We start from the raw sequence: 24278 nt of genomic DNA, 5'->3' as shown, positions 1-24278 counted from the left end.
CATCCAATCAACAGGTATTTATTGAGTGCAAGACATTGTTCTAGATATGTCAGTGAGAGAAATGGACAAAGACCTTTGCCCTCATGAAGCTTATACTCCAGTGGAAAAAAAGGACTCGGTGATTGAAGGTCAAGAAAATTACTGTGGCCAACATGCTAACTTGTGGGCTCGGAAGGTCTGTTGAAAGAGTACGTGAATAGAAATGGGATCTAGTGGATCTGCCAATTGAATTCCAGTTACTCTCAGAAGCCCACAGCAGTGGGGAGTGGGGGATTATAGAATTCTCAAATGGTACATAGCATGGGACTTCCGTGACTAAAGAGGCAGGTGGATCTGCGAGTCCCAGGAAGGCAATAATAACTTCTCTCACACTGGAGAACCTGATACCTAGTGATGTGTCATTCTTAGACAAACACACGGAAAAACAATTTAAAAATTGGCCGGACACAGTGGCTCACACCCACATCTGTAATACCAACACTTTGGGAGGTCGAGATGGGTGGATCACTTCAGCTCAGGTGTTCGAGACCAGCCTGAGCAACATGGCGAAACCCCGTAGCCACAAAAAATACAAAAATTAGCCAGGCACAGTGGCACGTGCCTGTGGTCCCAGCTACTCCAGAGGCTAAGGTGGGAAGATCGGCTTGAGCCTGGAAGACGGAGGTTGCAGTGAGTCAAGAGCCGCCACTACACTCCAGCTTGGGTGACAGAGTGAGACCCTGTCTCTAAAAATATATAAATGAACATGTATGAACCCTATTACAATGGTCCTTTTATAGAATTAAAACTGCATGCTCCTGGCTGGCACGGTGGCTCACGCCTGTAATCCTAGTATTTTGGGAGGCCGAGGCAGGCAGATCACGAGGTCAGGAGATCGAGACCATCCCAGCTAACACGGTGAAACCTTGTCTCTACTAAAAATACAAAAAATTAGCCAGGCGTGGTGGTGGTGGGCACCTGTAGTCCCAGCTACTCAGGAGGCTGAGGTAGGAGAATGGCGTGAACCCGGGAGGCAGAGGTTGCAGTGAGCTGAGATCATGCCACTGCACTCCAGCCTGGGTAACAGAGTGAGACTCTGTCTCAAAAAAAAAAAAAACTGCGTGCTCCTTCAGGGAACTCCTCGCCAGGCTACCCCAGCATCAAGAGAATTGTGCTTATTCTAAGGACAAAAGAGGACATGAAGTCACCATATTTTGCTATCGGGTTTCTTCAACAGCCAAGTGTGTTTAAATCCAAAACGCTCCCTCCCTGGATGAGATCACGGATGGAGTGAGCACTTGCAGCTGAGTTGGTGAGCTTTCAGAAAAAGAGAGTCCTAAAATAACAGCTTCCTGAATTCTGCAGCTCCCTCGGAAAGTCTGAATTACCTTGCTTCCTGAGCAAATAATGCAGTCTCTTTGCTTTAATCCAAGGGTAAAGACCTTTGGTGGAGGCCTTAGTGCATACTTATCATCTTCAAAATCATCAGTGACTTTTTATTCATTTATTTATTCACTCATCAACAAATACCTTTTTTCAGCACGGTGTTGAGGCTTGAAAGGCAAAACCAATCCCAGTCCTACCCTCTGGGTCACTAAGGCCTTACCTAGCCTGCAGTTTGCACAGCTGTCAATCAGTCTCACAGATAAACATATGATTTCGAGTCACATGGGAGCCTAAATGTGGAGATTTGGTCCAATCAGGGGAAGTCATAGAAGACTTCTCTAAAAAAGTGATAACTGAACTGAAATTTAAAGGATTGAGTGGAAAGTATCAGGTGAAGAGAAGAAATAAGAACATTTCCAGGACAAGAAACAGAATGTACAAAGGTCTGGAGTGAAAGAGAGCAAGATTCAGCAAGTCTCAAATGCACAAGAGGAGTGTGGTGGGAAATGAGCCTGGGAAAAACCATGAGGAAAAGTCACATGAGGAAGCCTTGTCCTCATCCTAAGGGCATTAGGAAGGCATTAAGCATTTTGAGCAGTCAGTGATGCACTCAGATTTGTGTTTTGAACCCACAATGGATGTCACACAGTGGATACAACATGGTCAAGAGTGGCAGCAGGTGGAACATTCAGGAGTTTCTTGTAGCAGCCCGTGTGATGGCTGATGAACTAGAAGGATGGGGGAAAATATGAAGAGGAAGGGATGAATTCCAGAATTGTCTAGGAGGTCAAAGTGGCAGATCTTGCCTTATTAGATGCAGAGTTGAATGTGAGGAAGATATCAAAGTTAACTCCTGGGTTTCTGGCTTCCATATTTGTATACTTGGTGGAACCATTGACTGAGTGAAAAAAGAGACAGACTGAAAAAAGAGCAGTTTGGAGAATTTGGTCGGTGAGTTTGATTTTTTTAATTAATAGACTAATTTGTACAGAAGTGTTAGTTTTATAGAAAATTTGAGAAGTACGTAGTGTTCCCATATACCTTATCTCCCAGAGTTTTTTGTGTTTGATATCTGCCATTAGTGTGGCACATTTGTTATAATTGATGAATCAATCCTGGTATGTTATTATTAACTAAGATTCCTGGTATGTTGTTATTAACTATGGTTCATAGTTTACATTGGGGTTCACTCTACGTTGTACAGTTCTACAGGTTCTGACAAATGCATAATGTCAGGTATCCACTATTGTGCAAAGTATCACACAACATCATTTCACTACCCTAAAAACACTCTATTCTTCATCTATTCATCCCTCCCTCCCTCACCCCCTTGACAACCACTTATCTCTTTTGTCTCTACAGTTTTTCTTTTCCAGAATGTCATATGGTTGGAATTATATCAATAAGTAGCCTTTTTAGATGGGCTTCCTTCACTTAGAGCTATGCACTTAAGGTCCCACCATATCTTTTTGTGGCTTAATAGCTCATTTCTTTTTATTGCTGAATAGTATTCCATTGTATGTATATACAAGTGTTTGCCTATCCATTCACTTACTGAAGGATATGTTGACTGCTTCCAATTCTTGGCAATTACGAGTCAACTGTTACGAATATTCATATGTCGAATTTTATGTGGACATAAGTTTTCAACTCATTTGGATAAATACCAAGAAATAAGAATAATAAATATTGCTGGATCATGTGGTAAGAAACTGATTAGTTGTGTAAAACTATCTTCCAAAGCGGCCATACCATCTTGCATTCCCACCCAGCAATGGAGAGTTCCTGTTGTTTCTCATCATCCTCACCAGCATTCGATGTTGTCAGTGTTTTGCGCTGTTGCCATTCTAATAGGTATGTGATAGAAGCTCCTGGTTGCTTTAATTTGCAAATCCCCTGATGGCATATGTTTCTGAGCATCTCTCCAAATGTGTATCTGCCATCTGTATATCTCCACTGGTGAGGTGTCTGTTATTTTGCTGACTTTTCATTGGCCTGTTTGTTTTCTTATTGTTCAGTGTTAAGAGTTCTTTGTATATGTTGGATATAAATTCTTTATCAAATATCATTTTTGCAAATATTTTCTCCCAATCTGTGGCTTGTCTTTTCACTCTTTTAGTATGTCTTCTGCAGAACAGAAGCCAGTGAGTTTTATTTTGACATTGTTAACCTTGAAGGGTCTTTGTGGCATCAAGGGGAAATGTCAACTAGGTGGCACAGGACAGGAGGGAGCATGGTGAGTTCCAGGAACTCAAAGAGTGTGTGGCTGGAGGAAAGAGACAGTAGGACATAGGCCAGTCTATGCAGGTGCCTGCAGACTGTGGTGGTGAGTTTTGTCTTCACCCCACTGAAGAATTAATTCCTGAAATTCTGGTGGATCATCTTTGAAATCAAGCCTTTCAAGTTATTCTGGCAGAGAGTAAATATCATAGCCAAATCCCTTTCTTGAAAGCAGTGAGGAGCAATTTGCGTCTCGGGGTTTAATCCAGTGCTTCAGGTTGAGCATATGTTTACTCAATATTTATTGAATAAATGATTTAAATGTCTAATATGTTATGTGGTGACATTTATATAAATATCCATGTGATAAATTCATTCATTGAGTCATTCATATCTCATGAGTGACAATTATGTGCCAGGTACCATACTAGTAGCTAGAAATAAAACATATGATGATCCTGGCTCTTATGGAGTTTATATCCCAGCAACGGGAAATAGTTGATATAAAATACAAACCTAAAATGTAAATTATATAGGATATTAAAGGTACTGCTCTAAGGGAAAAGAAAATGTATAGCAACTTCAGGAAAGTGTCCAGTTTGTGATGTTTGGTAGGCAAAATATAGCATGCTTCATTAAAAAGGAACAGTGAAATAAATATCTTTTTTAAAAATGAGCTGGAATAGCCATATGGGTATCAGACAGAAGAGTGTTCCAGGCAGAGAGAACAGCTTGTGCAAAGGCCTTGAGACGGAGAAGTGCCTGGAAAGTTCAAGGAATAGCAACGAGGCCAAGCAGCTGAAACAGAGAAAGCAAGGAAGGAAAAGAGTGAGAGATGAGGCCCAAGGTCACAGGAAGCCAACTCACACAGAGTTTTACAGGCCAATGTGTGGACTTGCACTCAACTTGAACGATATGGGGAATTGTTGCAGAGTTTTGAGCAGAGGAGCGGCATGACCTGACTTGCATTTTTAAAGGATTTCTTTGGTCCCTTGAGAAGGACAAAGGAAGAAGATCATTTAAGAATATTTGCACTGATTCAAGCAAAGGATGATAATGGCTCTGTTCTAGACATGTTGAAGATGAGACTGACAAATTTCTGGATGAATTGGATATGGAATGTGAGAGAGAGAGGAATCAAAGATGACTGCAATGTTTTCAGCCTGAGTAACTGGAAGGGATGACTTGAAATCAATGGAAACAAGAAAGGATGCAGGGAGAGCAGATTTTGGGTGGGATTGGATTGCGAGTTCCGTTTGGAATGCATCAAATGTGAGGTGAAGCAGTTCAGGAAATGCCACTCTGAAAGCTGATGCTTTGGTGTGCTGATTACTTTGAACTGAGGGCATTTGAGGAGCAGCAGATGCAGACAGAGGCTTTCTCTGAGCTCCCCTTATCTGCCTAAGGACAGATCCTCCAAAAGGAATTCAATTGTCACGAATTCCTTCCCCAGGAATCTCATCAACCAGGGAAGAACATAGGAAAGGAGATAAGATTGACACCGGCACTGACAGACCATCACTTACTCTTCTGAGGGCTCCTCTCAGGCAACGTTTATTACCTGAGAGACATTTAACAAGACCACCTTTATTTGCCATACATTTCCTCCCCTCACACTCCCATAATTTGTTCTGCCACCACCCCCTAGAAGTTCCAAGTCCCTATTCCTTTCTGTAGCAGAGGATGCTATACAAGCTTCAATCACTTCACCTCTCAAGTCTCATATTTTGTGGGACTCCCATGTGTACATACATAATTAAACGTGGTTTTTCTCCTGCTGTTCTCTTATGTCCGTTTAATTCATAGCCCAGCCAAGGAGCCTAGAAAAGTAGTGTCTACCAGATAATTGGTGAGTAGAGAGGTCAAGCAAGAAGAAGTAAGCAGCTAAGGGCATATGGGCTGCAGAGATGAAGTTGTGAGTCATTCATATATTGAAGTGTCTTCATCTCCTATAACAAAATACCCTAGCCCAGGAGATGTATAAATAACAGACATATATTTCCCACAGTTCTAGAAGCTGGAAGTCTGAGATCAGGGTGCCAGCATGATTCTGGCAAGAGCTCTCTTCCAGGCTACAGACTACTGACTTCTTGTTGCAGAAAGTGGGCAAGAGAGCTCTCTGGGGTCCCTTTCATAAGGGCACTAATCCCATTCATGAGGGTGCTATGCTTATGAGTTAATCACCTCCCAAAGGCCTCAGCTCCTGATGAGGAATTCAACACACAGATTTAGGAGGAACGCTAGTGATACAGCTCCGATGAGTGGAGGAACACCAAAGCTGTTGTCTCACGTTGAATTAGATAAAACAGCACAGACACACGTGGAGTGGTTTTCAGGAGCAGAGAGTTTAACAGGCAAGAAAGAAGGGAGAAGGCAGAGGAATAGGCTTCCCTGTACAGAGACAGAGGGAGGGGGGCCAAAACCGAAAGAGGAGACCCCAAGTGCCACGGATACCAGCCAGTTTTATGAGTAGGCTGGAGGAGGTGGTGTCTGATTTGCACAGGGCTCAGGGGATTGATTTGACCAGGCATGTCATTCACGTAGCCCAATGAAAAAGCTGGCCCTCCCACCCTAGCCTTTTAATATGCAAATGCAGGGTGCCATGATGTTCTACACACGTGGGGATATGTGGGGGCAGCCATGCTGCTACGCACATGTTGGGGCAAGAGCAAGAGGACACGGGTGGGAATCGCCATGTTTGGGTGCACCCAGCTTCTAATAACTGGCATTTGCCTATCAAAGGTTGCTGGCCCAGGTCTAATAGCCAGTGCTTTTCTGCTAGACAAGAAATGTTTCTGGAGCTGCTTTAAAAATGAAAACTTTCCGAAGACCCCTTTTCCTCTCCGTCTGCCTAAAATAATTTTCTTTTTCTTTTTCTTTTTCTTTTTTTTTGGGGGACGCACTCTCACTCTGTCGCCCAGGCTGGAGTGCAGTGACACGATCTTGGCTCACTACTAATTTTTAGTATTTTTAGTAGAGACGGGATTTCACCGTGTTAACCAGGATGGTCTCGATCTCCTGATCTCGTGATACGCCTGCCTCAGCCTCCCAAAGTGTTGGGATTACAGGCGTGAGCCACCATGCCCGGCCTTTTTTTTTTTTTTTTTTTTTTTTGAGACTGAGTCTCGCTCTGTGCCCAGGCTAGAGTGCGATCTTGGCTCACTGCAACCTCCACCTCCTGGGTTCAAGCAATTCTCCTTCCTCAGCCTCCCAAGTAGCTGGGATTACAGGCACCCACCACTACACCTGGTTAATTTTTTTGTACTTTTAGTAGAGACAGGGTTTCAACATGTTGGCCAGGCTGGTTTCCAACTCCTGACCTCAAGTGAGCCGCCCGCTTTGGCCTCTCGAAGTGCTAGGATTACAGGCGTGAGCCACTGCGCTTGACCCTAAAATAATGTCTTAATAACTCCTACCACGCTAGCATTCAGTCCATTACAAGAAGATATTTAAAACTTAGAGACTGGGTGAGGTCATCTAGGAAGTATATATAGATAGAGAAGAGAACCCAGGTCTGAGTCCTGGGGTGCTCCAACATGACACTATTTACCACCTCCACTGCTATTATCCAGGCCCAAAACATCCTCAGCTACATTTCAGTAGCCTCCTAACCAGCTTCCCTGGTTCCACACTTGCCGATCTCCATTTTTCTCCACACAGCAGGCATAGCGGTCCCATCAAAATCAGATCCCACCACTCCTCTGTTCAAACCCTACAAGGGACATGCAGATGTGGTACATTCATATAATAAGATCATATTTGTCAATAAAAGACCCTGTATCCTGTGGTCCATTTACATGATATGACCAACATAAGGAAATCTGCAGACAGAAAGTAGATTGATAGTTGTCAAGGGTTAGGGGAGAGAGGAATGGGTGTGACTATTAATAGGGATGAAGTTTCTGAATTTACATGACGTTGATGTTTACACAACTCTATGAATGTACTAACAACCACTGAATGGTACACTGTGCATGGGTGAACTTACAGTATATGAATTCTATCTCCATATAGTAGTCCCGACTTATCCACAGGGGTTACATTCTAAGACCACCAGTGGATTCCTGAAACTGTGGATAACACCGAACCTGATTGCCATTAGTCAGAAAGTAGAACATGTTTCTGTTCATGTCTTCTACCCACAAATATAATGCCTTTCCACCTTAACTAAGCACTTATCATATACCACGGCCATACTTTTGCAGTTTGAGTTGTGATAGCAAAACTAGTAACCAGATTTCTTTTCTGAGGTTGTTGTTTAGGTGGTTTTTGGACCTTGCAAGTTTTGTACAATAAATATACATTACTTAGGTGGTCAGGAAAATATGTTATATAAGGGGAAAAAGTCCTACTACTGCTCCCACTGCTTGCGGGATGCAATCCTAAACTCCTTAGCAGGCCCAGCTTTTCCAAAGTCAAAGCTGTTCCTCCCCTCCCTTTCTACTGCCCTAGGCCAAAATGAATCCGGTGGAGTCCTGGTTCCCCAAGATGAAAGGAGATGTTCTCTGAAACAAAAAGAGAGGATTCCCTGTGCTTAAAAATGGTTAAACAGGTTTTGTCCTGTTTGGTTTGGTTTGCTAAGAGCCTGCAGTAAGATTTGCACATCGTGGAACTCTAAGAAGGCCACATAGTGGACTACCCACCCCGACATATTTGACTCCAGAACCTCCTCTTTTAGTGGCTCATCTCCAAGGACTTGAGTTCGAAGGAACAAGTCCCAGGGACGTCGCCCCCATCAGACAGGACTCTTGGCTGTGCAGCAAGCGTCTCCAACTCTCTCCAGCGCAAGCTGCTGGAATCCTCTCCCCTCCTCCACCTGTAGAAACCCTACCCATGCTTCACAAGCCAGTCCTACTTGTGCCCTATCTGCAAAGCCTTCTCTACTCTCAGCACCTCATTCCCCTGTGTTTCTACAGAACATCCCATGTATGATGAAAGCTCTTATCATGGTCATTGCTCCAGCTGTCATCAACTGCTGAGATGTCTTCAACACTGATTTGGTTTATGCGACCACCAGAGCCGGCGCCAGAGGAAAAGGCAAGTAGGCAAGATAAAAACGAAACGTTATTACGTAGCCAATGTAAAGAAAGAGGAGACGAGGTTCACCGGTCTCCAGCGGCGGAGGCCGAGGAAGTCGCTCCGGCGTTCTCGGACGAGGTTCCTGGGTCCCGCGTATGAGGAGGGGCCGAGGAAGTTCACTCCGCCCGCCTGCCAGGATCGGCTTTTACGTTTTGGGCCTGGGAGTGGGCGGGCAGTAGGCGGGACGAGGGCGGGTCGAGGGCCGTGCGGTGGGCGTGGCCAGGTAAATCTCGGTCTCTTCAGATTGACATCACCTGGCGCATGCCCGGTTGATCTGCACCGTCCCCGGCGCCGGCTACATTTTCGCAGGCGCGGGAAAAGTTGGTGATGAAGAACCTGGAAGTAAGCCATCTTAGTCACCTTTGTTCTTTGTTTCCCTCTCCCTCTGTCCAGACAAACACCAGACTGCAAGCCCCTCGGGTGCAGCAATAGGGCCTCCTCCACATGGGTTTCCCAAGGGCATGGTGTGAGGCTGGGTTCTGGGAATGTTTATGCCCTGGAACTGCCACTTTGGAGGCAGGTGGGCCTCCCTTCTTGGGGTGAGCCGCCCAGCAAGCAGGCCAGCGAAGAGCTTCATGCAGCATCCTTTCCACTTCCCCTTCTCAGTATCTCTGCCTAGGGACAGAAAGTCCCCGGAAACTTAGGGGTGAGAATTTTGGGTGTCTTTTTCATAGCTGTTCTCTTTCTTTATCTTTGGATTTTCTTTAAAAGGCTGTTTTTTAATTTAATTTTTATTTTTTTAAAAGACAGGGTCTTGTTTTCTTGCCCAGGCTGGAGTGCAGTGGCACAATCATAGCTCACTCTAGCTAATTAAAAAAAAAAAATTGTAGAGGAAGGGGTCTCACTATGCTGCCCAGGCTGGTCTCAAAATCCTGGCCTCAAGCCATCCTCCTGCCTCAGTCTCCCAAAGCACTGACATTACAGGAGTGAACCACTGCACCCAGCCAAAAGGCTGTTTTTAAATCAGAGGACCTGGTATCTGGAATTAACCTGTGGCCTGGCTATGATGGTGTCATTGAGTCTGACATCGTCTATTAACTTACTGGTTGGCAAAGGAGCTGTTTGGAAAATTAAAACTGCCTTCTCAGTGGGAAGAGGGTTGATCTGCTGTGGGGGTTGTGGGGAGTGGAAAGCACCCCAGATTGAGAGTCAGGAAGCTTACATTTGAGTTTTAACAATGTCACTAACATTATAAACGTTTAGGTCAATCACCTAACTCTTCCAAAACTCTGGTTTCTCAATTCTAAAGTGGAAGAATTGTAGGGATCCTTCACAGCTCTAAGACTAAAGATCAACTTAAAAAGAATAACCCTTAGGATAGCTATTTGTAAAGAACTGTCTTTCTTTTCTTTTCTTTTTTTTTTTTTTTTTTTTTTGAGACAGAGTCTTGCTCTATGGCCAGGCTGGAGTGCAGTGGCCCGATCTCAGCTCACTGCAAGCTCTGCCTCCCGGGTTCACGCCATTCTCCTGCCTCAGCCTCCTGAGTAGCTGGGACTACAGGCGCCCACCACCACGCCCGGCTAATTTTTGTATTTTTAGTAGAGACAGGGTTTCACCATGTTAGCCAGGATGATCACGATCTCTTGACCTCGTGATCCACCCGCCTCAGTCTCCCAAAGTGCTGGGATTACAGGCATCAGCCACTGTGCCCGGCCTGCAGAGAACTATCTTTCAGAATGTTCTAGTGCATATAGTACAATCTCACACAGGAAGGCTCTGTGGTCTCCACCACCAGCCAGCAACGTGAGAGGGGATTGTTCATGCCCTTGCTAGTGTCTTCCAAGATGATCGTTTGAGAGGTTTGTAGTAAGTTTGTAGAATACTGGTGAGTCGAGTCAGGGACAGCTTGAGTGTGATTTGCACCCCCTAAAACCACCTCTCTATGGGCAAACCATATCCACAGAGCACATTCATAAGGCTGATTTAGAATACTTGGTGGTTGTGCCTCATCAGTTACCCTCTTTCTGTCCAGGCCTCTTATTCTGACTTAGTGGAAAATAAGGTTGTTATAGCAATGGCTCCATTTGTCCTGTGGGCAAGAAACTCAGGGGGAGAATTAGTCAATTCTTCCTGGACATTCGAGAGCTTCTGGGTGGAGGGAAGACAGCGAAGCAGAAACAAACAGAAATCCTAGAGAGGCAGTCATCTGAGCATTCGTCAGAGGGGTAATCCTAGGATCCACCCTCAGGAGCCGTGAAAGGCCCATTGATCTGGCTGCGGCAGGGAGTGGCCCTGAGCTGGTGACATCTTAGGCGAGGAAAGGCACAGATGTCTGTGCTGGCTGTGATAAGAGGCTTCTCAGGAAATCTGAGTCACCTCGGGCTGGCTCTTCGATGCATAGAGGCCCCGCAAGCACCACGGCCTGGAGGCAAAGCTTCCTGCTAGCCCTGGGACCCTGGGACTTTGCATTTCCTGTTGGTGTCCTTTGACCTGGGCAGCCACCACCCCTGGGAAGTTTTCCAACACCCTTACCCATGCGTTTTGAACCTGGTGTTCACAGCTCTTTGTCTCTACTCATCTCGCTTTTGTTTCCTCTGGAACGTTCCAAGCCCCCTGCATCACCCCATGCCAGGAATCTGACATCCCAGGGTGGAAGCCGGTTTCACGTTACTCACCCCACCCTGTGATTTCCTGATGGAGGATCCGGAGACCTGAACTCTGGTCCAGGTCTACAGACGACTCATAATCATGGTTGAGGCCCCTTTCTAGGCCTTACTGTTCTCATACTCCTAACTGGGGATGGGGGCAGGATGGGAAACTTTTGGAGAAACAGATGTTTTAAAACTGGAATGATGCTACATGTTTATTTGCTACTACCTGCTGGCTGCTGCCTGTCATTTCATCATTACATAGAAAAGAAATGCTCCAACCTTTTCTCATGCATTTACTCCTTGGTATAAGGGAAGGATCCAAGAGATTTCTTATGGAAGCAAAAATAGAAGTAAATTATGCAAAGGCACTGGTTCCCTTCAGGAGCTGGAGTAAGACTAGTGAGAATTGTGGGAAGGGAAGAAGCACAGAGAGAAGATTCCACTTCACGCATATTTTTTAGGGTTTGGCCTAAATAAAAGGACTTTCAGAGATTATAAGAGAATATTTGTGTTTAAAAAAAAACACTTTAGATAAATGTAACAGAGTTAATTGAGCAAAAAAATATTCAAGAATAAGACAGACTCAGGCCCCCGCAGTGACTCTGGCGCATGGTCAGAGAGGATTTATAGACAGAAAAAGAAAGTGACCTACAGAAAATGGAAGTGAGGTACAGAAACAGCTGGGCTGCTTACAGCTCTGTGTTTGCTTGATTTGAACACATTTTGGGCAGTTGATCGCCTGTGATTGGCCGACGCTCAGCTGCTCTGATCGGCTGACACTGGGCTACTTGCTACAAGCCTCCGTTACAATCTCTGTACACATTCCAGTAAGGTTACCATCTGCACAGCGGAACGTTTAGGTGGAACTTAAAATATGTAAGGAGGCAGCTTGGGCTAAACTTGTTAACATTTGCTAGAGAGAAAAAAAAAAAGCATCTGGGAGTCAACCAATCCATCTTTGATTTCTCAACTATGGAGACCACCACCTTGAGCATCTTCTCTAAGGTCCTGTAACCAGGAGTAATGCCTGGCATCTTGACTTTACAGTCCATGACATTGGACAAGCCTCTCAACCTCTCAGGTCTCTATTTCCTCAATCGTCAAAGAAGGATGACGGTAGGATTGTGGGGAATTAATGAGTATATTTACTCAACTTTGAGACAGTAGGTGTGCAATAGATGTTATCATCATCATCATCATCATAATCCCGCTATCGCTACAGCTGCTGTTCCTGCCACCCAGGTCTCCCAGCAGCAGATCGTCCCCTAGAACCACACCCAAACCATCCTCCTAACCAATGCTGTACATCCTTCAGTAAAACTTTTCAAAAATGGACACAAAATAAAACAGTTCTTAAATGAGCCTACTTCTATTTTTCACATCCCCATTTCCCTAAGACATACCTGTGCTCCACATGGAAAACCATCAATTACAATCCTGCTCCTTCTGGGGCAGGGCAATGGGGAGTCACCCAAAGGAGAAGCGATGTTCAAGCCCCCCACAGAAGGACCTCCAAACTCCCAAAGAGAGATGGACGTGAACGTGGGTGGAGTCCTGGGCTGATCAGACAGCAAGCAGGGCTCAAGGGACGTGAAGACAGGTGTGTTCTTGGAGATTTGTCACAGGAAGGAGCAGACTACCTCCTCCCTGACCCCCAGTCCAAGCCTGGTTCTAGGTTAGAAGCGAATCAGCTGGAAGAGGAGCAGCTGCTGACCAGAAAGCACAGCCTTGTGCCCTCCCAGAGAGCAAGGCATGGCGTGCACAGCCTGCCCCAGGCTGCTGCCAGGGCCACCGCGGGGGGTCAGCTTCCATTGCTGAGCTCTGCTACGCCCTGGGAGCACCAGTCTCTGTCAAAAGAATGGATTTGTGCAGCTAAACCCCACAGGGGCTGGCCATTGTGGACCTGTCTGTCTGCATTTCAACTCTGGGCTTCACTCTTTGGTGAAAGTGAATCTCCAGTGGCACAGGCAGCCAGAACAGAAACGCCACACAGTCTCACCGTCATGCCAAGAGCTTCGTCTGCTTTGGGACAGAGCCCTGTGCTGGGAGCATTGGGGAGACTCACAGGGATCCGGAAACCTGCTGCTGCCCTCAGGGAGCCTGCTGTGTAGCCTGGAGAAGGAACTCATAGGCATTTGCAATACTGTCTATCTTGGAGTCTGTCATCCTCGTCGAAATTAATGTTAACAGCATTAACTGAGCCTTTCTTACATGGGTGTGGAAACCACCAATATTCCTGGTATTAGGAGGTGGGCCTACGGGAGGTCATTAGGTCGTGAGGCTGGAGCCTGACGAAGGGGATTAGTGCCCTTACAAGGGGATGAAGAGACCAGAGCAAGTGGCTTGCTCAGTCCCCTTCTCTCCCTCTCTCCCTCTCTCTCCTACCCTCCTTCTCTCTCTCTCCCACTCCTCCCTTTCTCCCTCACCCACCCCCTCTCTTCCTCTTTTTCTTCCTCTCTCCCTCCCTCTCTCTCCCCCTCTCCCTCTCTCTCTCCCTGTCTCCCTCCCCCTCTTCCTCTTTTCCTTTCTGTTTATCCCTCCCTCACTCTCTCTCTCCCTCCCTCCCTTCCTTTCTCGCTCCCTCCTCTCTCCTTTCCTCTCTCTCTCCCTCTCTCTCCCCTTCTCTTTCCCCCCTCTCTCTCTCCCTCCCTCCCTCCCTTCCTCACTCCCTCCTCTCTCTCTCCCTCCTCTCTCTCCCTCCTTTTCTCTCTCTCTCTCCCCCTGCAGATGCCTGGCCATCTGCAAGCCAGGCAGAGGGTCTTCACCAGACATAGATCTCTACCTTCCCATCTTTCAGAACTGCAAGAAACGAATGTCTGTTGTTTAAGCCACACAGTCTATGGCATCCTGTTACAGGAGCCCACACCGGGCAAAATAGTGCTATCCAAAGAAAAGGTAACAAGTCCAATTATTCACTACATTTTCACATATTTGAAAGGTGGATGCAAACAGTGTGTTCCCAGTAGTTCTTTTCTTTTATTTCTTTTCTGGTTTTTTTTTTTTTTTTTTTTTGGAGACTGAGTCTCGCTCTGATGCCCAGGCTGGAGTGCGGTGGCACAATCTCGGCTTACTGCAAGCTCTGCCTCCTGGGTTCATGCCATTCTCCTGCCTCAGCCTCCCGAGTAGCTGGGACTACGGGGGCCCGCCACCACACCTGGGTAATTTTTTTGTATTTTTAGTAGAGAGTGTGAACCAGGATGGTCTTGATCTCCTGACCTCGTGATCTGCCCGCCTTGGTCTCCTAAAGTACTGGGATTACAGGCGTGAGCCACCGCGCCCGGCTGTTCCCAGTAGTTCTTACAAGCTAACTTGTTCAACCTAAAGCCTCGGCACAAGTTACAGGAACTGCATTATTATTCACCTTGGCCAGCATTCATCTGATAAGGTATAATTTCTCAATCACCATTTTCTCCTGATTTGCATGTTATTGCTTATATTATTTAAATTTTCTTTTGTTATTATTAGTGTTGTCTCATGGGATAGCCTCAGATCACAAAATGAATGGGTTTAAAAATGTTTTATTTTAAACATCACTAAAAAATAGTGATGAAAGCAGTGACAGAGTATATACTCAGAATACTACAATAAATATAATAGAAATAAAGGCTACATATTAGAATAACATAACAATCATTACGGTACATATGACTTCCATGGGAACAGAAACTGAGAACTTATGTGTCTTGGAATTTCCTACATACTGCCAAAAAAATTTTATAGGAATGGGCCAGGTAAGGTGGCTCACACCTGTAATCCCAGCACTTTGGGAGACTGAGGTGGGCGGATCACAAGGTCAGGAGATCAAGACCATCCTGGCTAACACGGTGAAACCCCGTCTCTACTAAAAATACAAAAAATTAGCCGGGCGTGGTGGCAGGCACCTGTAATCTCAGCTACATGGGAGGCTGAGGCAGGAGAATGGCATGAACCTGGGAGGCAGAGCTTTCAGTGAGAGGAGATCGTGCCACTGCCCTCCAGCCTGGACGACAGAGCAAGACTCTGTCTCAAAAAAATAAAATAAAAAATTATATAGGAATTATGACAATTTATCTCTTATGATTGAATATCATTAGAACAATGATCCACTCCTATCTCCAGTGGATTGTTAGTTTAAACATTCCATTAAATAACTCCCTGGGAAGTCAATTATTTTTCTGTAGAACAGGTGCAAAATAATACCAGGAAAAAAGCTCGTTACTTTGGTCACTGAAAGAAGAGACCAAAGTATAGACACATCTTCTAAATTATACCCAAGTGGCAAAAACAGTTCACACTTGTTTCTAAAATGCCAGAAAAAGAGACTCCATGATAAATGTTGAGCTTAGCATACAGCAGGTGGCTTTTACTCTAATTTATTAGCAGGCAAATTCCTTTATCAGATGATATTGTTGGACACTATAATATCAGTATAAGAGCACTTACTACTGACAGTGACCGCAGATGTTTTCATCTGTAATTTGTCTAAGCCCGTGCTTCTCAACAGGGGTCAATTTTGCCCCCCTGGGGACATTTGGCTAAATCTAGAAATATTTTTCATTGTTATAGCTGAAGAGGAAGAGGGACAAGAGAAGTGCTGCTGGTGTCTGTGTGTCAAAGCCAGGAAATCTGCTAAAATCCTACAGTGAAAAAGCCAACCGCCACAAAGAATTTTCTGACCCCAAATGTCAGTGGTGCTGAAGTTGAGAAACTCTGATCTCAATCACAAATACACAGAATATGAATCAGCTGTATGAGGAAAGATGGGGGTTGAAGGAGAGGAGGAGGGAAAATGATAAACAAAGGGCTTGAAGACTTTTTGTTCTTTTAAAATTGATGCTGTAGAAGAAGAGATGTTGTTGTAGCTAAGATAATGATTACTGCCTGATTCATGAAGCTCAGAAGGCATCTTGCCCTCCATATGATGAAGAGCCAGATATTGGTGCAGCCTGCTTGAATAGCAGAGGTCAGGTCAACAACGACTGTTGAAATAAATCACGAAAACCGGTAATACGGTCACATTGTGATCACTGAAAGTTCATCTTTTAAATTTCTCTTGTGAAGAAATGAGCCCAAGTTCACGATTCTCCTTTCCCACTCTGAAGAATGCAGTTACTCAAAGGGAAAAGTACTTACTTTTTGGGGTTTTGAAAAGAGAACTCAAGTTCAATTTTTTTCTTGATTAAAGTTATGTCAGGAAAGGCCATTTTTACCATTTCAAGATAGCTTAACGTGGGTGATATATCACACTGATATTTTATTTTATTTTTTGAGACAGAGTCTCACTCTGTCCCCCAGGCTGGAGTGCAGTGGAGCCATCTTGGCTCACTGAAAGCTCCGCCTCCCAGGTTCACGCCAGTCTCCTGCCTCAGCCTCCTGAGTAGCTGGGACCACAGGCGCCCGCCACCGCGCCCGGCTGATTTTTTGTATTTTTAGTACAGACGGGGTTTCACCATGGTCTCGATCTCCTGACCTTGTGATCTGCCCGCCTCGGCCTCCCAAAGTGCTGGGATTACAGGCGTGAGCCACTGCACCCGGCCCACACTGATATTTTGAAGATGGATTTTTCAAGGCAAAAGCAACATTCCCACTGGGAGGGAATGGACTTCAGAGTGGGCTTGCTGCCATCTGGGGACTCTCTTATCCACCTCCCAACCTCGTGCTTTGGAGTTAACCCTGTGAGAGAGGGCAGTGGGCGGGGGCCTTCTAACAAAGCTGAACTGTGTTAAAATAATTAATTGGGAGGCTCAGGCAGCTGCAGCATCTTAGGTTCCTAATTAAGCAAATCAGAACCCAACTGAATGCAAGCAGTGAAACAAAATGTAAGCCTAACCAATCAGAAACAGCCAACTAACCTCTATCTAGGGACTCTCCACTTTAACAAACCAAATATTTTCTTCGTCTTGCTTTCTTGAACACTCTATGAAAAGTTCTCCTGAAGCCCCTGCTGTGCTGGTGCTGCCCAGTTCATGAACTGCTGAATGCTCACATAACTCTGTTAACATTTTAACGTGCCTGAGTTTATCTTTTAACAAGTGTTTTGCTTCCCTTTCATCTTTCTCTCCTCCATAAGAAACTTCTAATCTCAAGTGAGAATATTTCCACCCCACAATGGGAAAGAGGCCAGCCACCAGGAGAGTGGAGCAGACAATCCTGCATGGGGTACCCAGGCTTCTGAGCCTGAAGTAACCTCATAGAGTCCCACACATCCTTCAGGGTTAGGGAGCAGCCACGTGTTTGTTCTCCCATGTAGCACAGAGGGGAGCAGGGATGGAGCTGAGAGCCAGCGGACCTGATGTGCGAGGGCCAGGATGCCAAAGCAGACACAGTGGGGACCACATGACTCAAGACCAGATAGGGATAAGGACACATCACTGGGTACATGCGGAGACTTATTACATCCCTATGACTGACGTCTCTCACCACTACCCCACTCCACCCCTGCCCCAGTGTTAGATAATAGGTGTCTGAACTCAGATACCTTTCCTGAAGGACACTGGGAGGTGGAAGAATTCTAGACTTAAACTTAAGAAAGAAACACAGAAAAGTATTGAAGTGGCTGACTGCTCAATTGGTAAGACTGTGTTTTCTGGTATCAGGTGAAACTGAACCTCAGGATTGAGACTCTAGTCTCTAGCAATGATAGCAATACTATATTGATTATAATAAACAAAGCTTCCTTTCTTGCAAAGCCAAGTTACAGGGCTTGAAAATGGGAGCCCACGCCCACCCACCCTACACATCAAATTTGTGCAGAAATGTAGAGGCTGAAAATAAAATGTGGATTTTTATTCTATAGATGGTGCAAAGCTCGAGTGAATACTTACCCTGGAGTCACCAACATCAGATAATTAAAAACCAAAACCTGAGGATGGTTATTTTTGCCTTGGCTTTCATTCTAACTACCATACAAGCATGTGCTCAGTGACTATGCAAGAAGTGCTTTGGCCTCAGAGACTTTTGGAGAGCACTGAGAACAAACATCTGTAACTTAGAACATTTCCTTGGAACAGATCCTTTGGGCGTTGGGGTCTTCAGAAGCACCAGAATTTCCTTTACAAAAACCAGAGTAAAGGCAGGAACTGGAAAAAGGAGGTGGTTAAAAGAAGATGGAGTTCTAAGAAGCCTGTGGATCCTTTTCAATAGAAGAAAATAAGCAGTTTCAGACAAGTTCTATCTTGAAATTTCCATGCAGATGCAAGTTCCCAGAAAGCAGCAAGTTAATTCCAACAAGTGATAGCTATAGTCAAAGCAAGTCCTTTTCTACTGGCAAGCGGGACAGGGCGTAACTACACAATTCCAATCATTTTTAGAGCCATCCTTTAAAGCTTACCCCAAAATTAAGCACACACCCCACTCACAGAAATCAACTACAGAGCTCATCAAATGTTAGAACTGAGAAGTGCTTCCAAAATTATCCAGTCTAGGGACCTCATTCTGCAGATAAGGACTCAGACATCCAAAGACAATGTGCCCCACCCATTGTTACCAAGTTAATTCGAACTGAAAATAAAACTCTGGTCTTCTAATTCCTAGTGCAGACCACTTTTATCCATTGTTATTATTCTTAAAAAAAAAAAAAAAGAGGGTGGCGCTGTTTGTTTTTCCAGTACTGACTTTCTCCAATATGACAGCAAGGAAATAAAACATAACAGTGTGAGTTGGAAGGTGGTAAGTGGACAAGAGGCTTCAGGTGGGCACTGGCCCCCGAGTGAAGAATTAAGTTGGTGGTTCCAATAGTCTGGAGCAGTGGTTTCCAAATGTTTTGATCACAAGCCATTAAAAAGTTTGAGCATTAAACTTTTTAATGGCATGTGATCAAAAAACTTGGAAATCACTATATGTATATATAAACATACGTGTGTGTGTATATATACATATAGAGAGAGAGAGAGAGAAAGAAACATAGCCAAAGATAGGGAATTTTAAAAGATGATATTTTTAAAATAATTTTTTTTTTTTTTTTTTTGAGATGGAGTCTCACTCCGTTGCCCAGGCTGGAGTGCAGTGGTGCAATCTTGGCTCACTGCAAGCTCCGCCTCCCAGGTTCACGCCATTCTCCTGCCTCAGCCTCCCGAGTAGCTGGGACTACAGGTGTCTGCCACCATGCCCGGCTAATTTTTTGTATTTTTAGTAGAGACGGGGTTTCACCGTGTTAGCCAGGATGGTCTCGATCTCCTGACCTCGTGATCCGCCTGCCTCAGACTCCCAAAGTTCTGGGATTACAGGCGTGAGCCACTGCACCCAGCATTTAAAATAAATTTTAATAGATGGTGACATGGTACAGGTGAATCACTATAGCAAATTCATCTCCCAAATTTCGGTGGCTTGACAGAATAAAGTTTCTTTCTCATGTTGGGGATGGTAGAGAGGGCGTTGGCCCCTTGCATTCATTTGAGGATGCAGAGTCTTTACATCTCATGGCTCTTTCATCCTCTAAGGCCTTGGAATCCTCTTCTTTTAACCAAAGAATGGAGAAAGAGAGGAAGACTTGAGGCCTGCATGATGCAAGGGGACTTAAGACCTAGACCTGGAAGGGGCAACATTATGGCATCATGGCTGCCCTGACTCCACTCCTGCAAAGGCAGTCATGTGGTCCCAGCAAGGGAGGCTGGGAAACGTAGTCTAGCTCGTGCTTGGGAGAAAAAGGCAATGAAGTTTAGTGAATACATAGCAAACTCGGACACAGAAATTCAAGTCTCCCCATATCCCAGAAAAGTTTTTGAGCATCCTGCAAGGTTTCCCATTTGGAAACTATTAGCCTGGAAGACTAGGCATAGACTGACCCTGTCAGCCTCTATTCCTCTCCCACAGAGAAGGACTCCCTGAGGAGAGCCAGATTTAGGACTAGACGGGAAGATGTTAATAATGGCTAGCATTACTGACAATTTACCCTGCATCCAGCACGAGCTAAGCAGTTTACACACATTAACTCATTAAATCCAACAAAAACTCAGTGATGTAGATGCTATTAGTATCCCCATTTTCCAGATGAGGAAATGAACTGAAGCCCACAGAGACTGAGTAACCTGCCCCAAATCACACAGTGTCAGATATGGAATTTGATGTCCATCACTGGCTCCAGAGTCTGTGCTGTTCGTCACTACCTTGTGCTGGGCCTAGAGGGAAAATGGGAGATAACTCCCAGCTCTGCAGGCTTTCCACACCGGGTCAAGACAGGACAGAAGGGCAGCAGGCTGGGGCTGAGTGAGGCTGTACAGGGAAAGCAGAGGCAGACAGGATAGGAGGGTGGGCACAAGGTAAAAGGGAGTGAAGAAAAATGAGCTTGCAGAGTCAAGCTATTGGAGCTCAGCCATGCCATTCAGGACGCAAGTGCTGCACGGAGGACTCAGAGACCCCAGGCAGTGCCCAATGCCCTGAGGAGCCCCTTTCACGCTGGTCCCTGTCCTTGATTAAACTTGGAATGACAACTGGGAAGAAGTCAGCCCCACAGAGATGGCCATGGCCTGCCCACATCCCAACTGCTCCCAGAGCTCATGCCTGTTTCATCCCAGGACAAGCTCAGCTACTCGCCTGCCCTGGCAACAGGTTCCGAGTGTCACCAGCACTGCAACAGCCCCTGTGGTGTGCTGGGTCCTCCAGGCTCACTCTGGCCCTTCTGATGCCCTAGTGCCTTGGGCTGCCTTCTAAGGAGTCCACCTGTCCTGGTCTCCACGCCAAATGGACCTAATTTACTCAGTTAGAAAAACTCTCAATGGGTGGCTCCAGGGCACTGTCCCCACTGTCACCGCATCATATTCTAAGCCAGTGGGTGAACAACCTCGGTTCTGGCTCCCCTTTGAACATGACCAGAGTCTGTCCATGGGCAAGAAAACAGACTCTGTCAGATCATGTGTTCTTGTGGTCGCTCCTGCCATAACTCAGACCTCCAGCAAATCACTCAGTGCCTCAGTTTCCCCACAGTAAAAGTAGCTCAGAAATGTACGACTCCAGCCCCCAAGGAAATTCTGGGTAGTTCTGTGTGTCTTCAACACTGCTGAGTCTTTTTTCCAGACAAATCTTCCTCCCTGACAAATCTTCCGCTAGGATATGTGGGGTTATAAAATGCCCTCAGAGATGCAGGTGCCCCAGGGGTCTCCTTTAACACATGAAAAGCCAGTCTCTGCCACATGCCAGGATGCCTGTGAACATCGCAGAGGCCACCCTAACCCTGTCACAGACCTTCCCTGCTCTGATGGCTATTAATTCTCCTGAGAAAAACCTCTGCTGGTCGGAGCCCACATTTCATTCAGGGATCCAACCTGGGCTATTGTCCCAGCTCCAGGAAAGAAGCAGCTGCATGCCTTCGCTGCTTCTATTCTGATTTTTTTTTCTTTTTTTTTTTTTTTGAGATGGAATCTCGCTCTGTCGCCCAGGCTGGAGTGCAGTGGCGCAATCTTGGTTCACTGCAACCTCCACCTCCTGGTTTCAAGCGATTCTCCTGCCTCAGCCTCCCGAGTAGCTGGGACGACAGGTGCACGCTACCACGATCGGCTAATTTTTGTATTTTTAGTAGAGATGGGGTTTCACCATATTGGTCAGGCTGGTCTCAAACTCCTGACCTCGTGATTTGCCCGCCCAGGCCTCCCAAAGTGCTGGGATTACAGGCGTGAGCCACCACACCCGGCCCAGTGTGATTTTTTAAAAACTGTCCTACATATCAACCCAGCACCTTACCACCTGTTTCAACCAATTTGTACTGGATGTGGTGGGCAGAAAGTGTTAAGCTGTGTGGTATATTATGAAATATGACCAGCCCACCCTGGAACACTTTGCAAGGCTCTATCACCCCCACATCCTACTTAACCCTTATAACTATCCCAGGAGAGCGCACTCCCCCCAACATTGTAGAGACAACAGAACTGCTGCACAAAAAACAGAACATAAGCAACTTGGTCAAGCTCACTGAAACAACTGGGATTCGAACTGGGAGTCAGGACTTGCCTGACTCCAAATCCCAGCTATTAACACCTCACTCTGCTTCATCCAGAGGAGAGAAAAATTACATAAGCCAAGGAGAGGTAGGTTACATGGAAAGAAAATAAAGAGGGGAAGTGAGTGATCTCAGCCATGGAAGGTTTGACAATTCAGGCCACGCATGCAATGCTTATTATTATGGTAGACTTGCTATTTGACCTCTTTGAACTTGTGAGATCACTTTTATTCTATAATTTACTTATTCATTCTTCCACTAAGAATTTGCTGAAAAATTACCATGTGTGAAAATGTCTTGTAAACTCTTTTTTTTTTTATCCCAAGACAGAGTCTTGCTCTGTCGCCCAGAGCTGGAGTGCAATGGCATGATCTCGGCTCACTGCAACCTACGCCTCCCAGGTTCAAGCAATTCTCCTGCCTCAGCCTCCCGAGTAGCTGGGATTACAGGCGTGCACCACCACACCAGGCTAATCTTTGTATTTTTATTAGAGACAGGGTTTCGCCATGTTGGCCAGGCTGGACTCAGACTCCTGACTTCATGATCCACCCACTTCAGCCTCCAAGAGTGCTGGGATTACAGGCGTGAGCCACCGCATCGGGCCAAAATTATTAATTTTTTAAACCTTGTGAGAGATGCAAAAGACTTCTGCCCTTAAGGAATTTATAACTTGTTGAACCTAGAATATGTATTTCCCTTCTATTTCTTAGAACAAAAATCAAGCATCCTCTAATAACAGTGGGAAGGTACAGGATGTAGCTAAAGCATTTCTGCCAGGGTTTTCCCACTGTCCCTTCCTATTCACCCCCGTCCCTTCCCGTTGACTCATTTCAACTTGGGATTCACTATGACCACTAGATCCTTTTCCTCTCTATTTCTCTTGAAGTTCATTCTACCACTTGGACATTATTTAATCCCATATTCACAATGCCTACCTCCTCAATCTTTAATCGACTTGGTGAGCTATTAACAAGAGTTCTATTTCACTCAACGACTCACGGAGGAAAGAAGAGAACCTCACATTTGTGGGACTGGCCTCAGTATTCACTCAGGAGCTGTAGTACTAATAGCCACTCCTCAGAGAGTCCTTGGGGAAAGTGAGGCATAACAGAGAGGCTAACTGCAGTGAGTGGGCTGAGACTGGCCTGGTTGCTCTGAGCCTTTTCTGCCACTCACTTCTATCAGAAGACTGCCTTTAGGAGCAACGGAGTTTAATGAAGCTGTCCACAGTGAGGCAGCCAGCGGTAGTGGGATTGAAGTGGAAATCATGTGAGTTAGGTGAAAAAGTAGAAACTGGCCTGGTTCAGGGAGCTGCCACCCAGCTAGAGAACAGGTGTGACCTGTCAGTGGGCAGAGCTGCACAAGGCCAGATCCTCTCCCTCCTTAGTCACGAAGGCGCCCCCTGGCTCCAAGAGGAGGAGGGAGAACCAGATCTCATTCCCCAGGCCTGAGAGGGGTCACCACGGAGGCACAGCCCGGGAAGGAGCTCACAGGCCTCATCACCCGCCCCCGCAATCTCTCTCCATGTCCTTCCCGCCGTGACCTCCTTCAACGGTGTAATCACTCGGCCTGTTAGACACTAAGTGGTAAAATTGGTCAACCTATAAAACCACTTGTCATTACGAAGGCCCAGAAAAAGATAAAAGATGAAATTAAATGGGGGAGAGGGGCACAAGAGGGTGATTGCAAAAAAACACAGATAATTTCTGGAACTGGATCTGTTAAGCCTTACCCATTAGTCTCCGCCCTCGGAAGTAAGAGCCTGTCATTCTGTAAAGGGACACAGCCACACGGAGAGGGGAGGGTAGAGGCCTCCACCCCTTCCCTCTTCGTCCCGCCTAGGAGGGACCGTGGTGCCAGTAACAGAGGGACTGGCTGGCCCGGAGCCTTGGGGATCCCCTCCTTTGTCTGGAACCCTCTGGCTCACCGCATCCTTCCTTGGGGCCGCACGGCCCTGCCCCACAGAGCAGGCGTGCTGGGGGCTGCTCGGCCAATGCAGGAAAGCGAACGCTTGCGGGGACCGCGCTGCTGCCTCTCCTCCGCCCTTTCCCCTTGGTTTTTCAAGTTCCTTGTTCTCTCTCGCTCCTCTCTCTCTCTCCTCTCTCTCTCTCTCT

At 45.9% G+C, this 24278-nt stretch overlaps 1 protein-coding gene across 2 annotated transcripts in view; it reads right to left on the bottom strand.

The window, feature by feature from the left end:
• The window catches only part of CDRT4 (CMT1A duplicated region transcript 4), a 75018-nt gene that overhangs the window by 47786 nt on the left and 2954 nt on the right, over positions 1 to 24278 (bottom strand). The window lies entirely within an intron of this gene.

The sequence above is a fragment of the Colobus angolensis genome, unplaced genomic scaffold, assembly GCF_000951035.1.
Source record: "Colobus angolensis palliatus isolate OR3802 unplaced genomic scaffold, Cang.pa_1.0 Scaffold125, whole genome shotgun sequence".
Classification (NCBI taxonomy): Eukaryota; Metazoa; Chordata; class Mammalia; order Primates; family Cercopithecidae; genus Colobus; species Colobus angolensis.
Note: the sequence above shows the minus strand (reverse complement) of the source record. Positions and strands in the feature narration are given on the sequence as shown.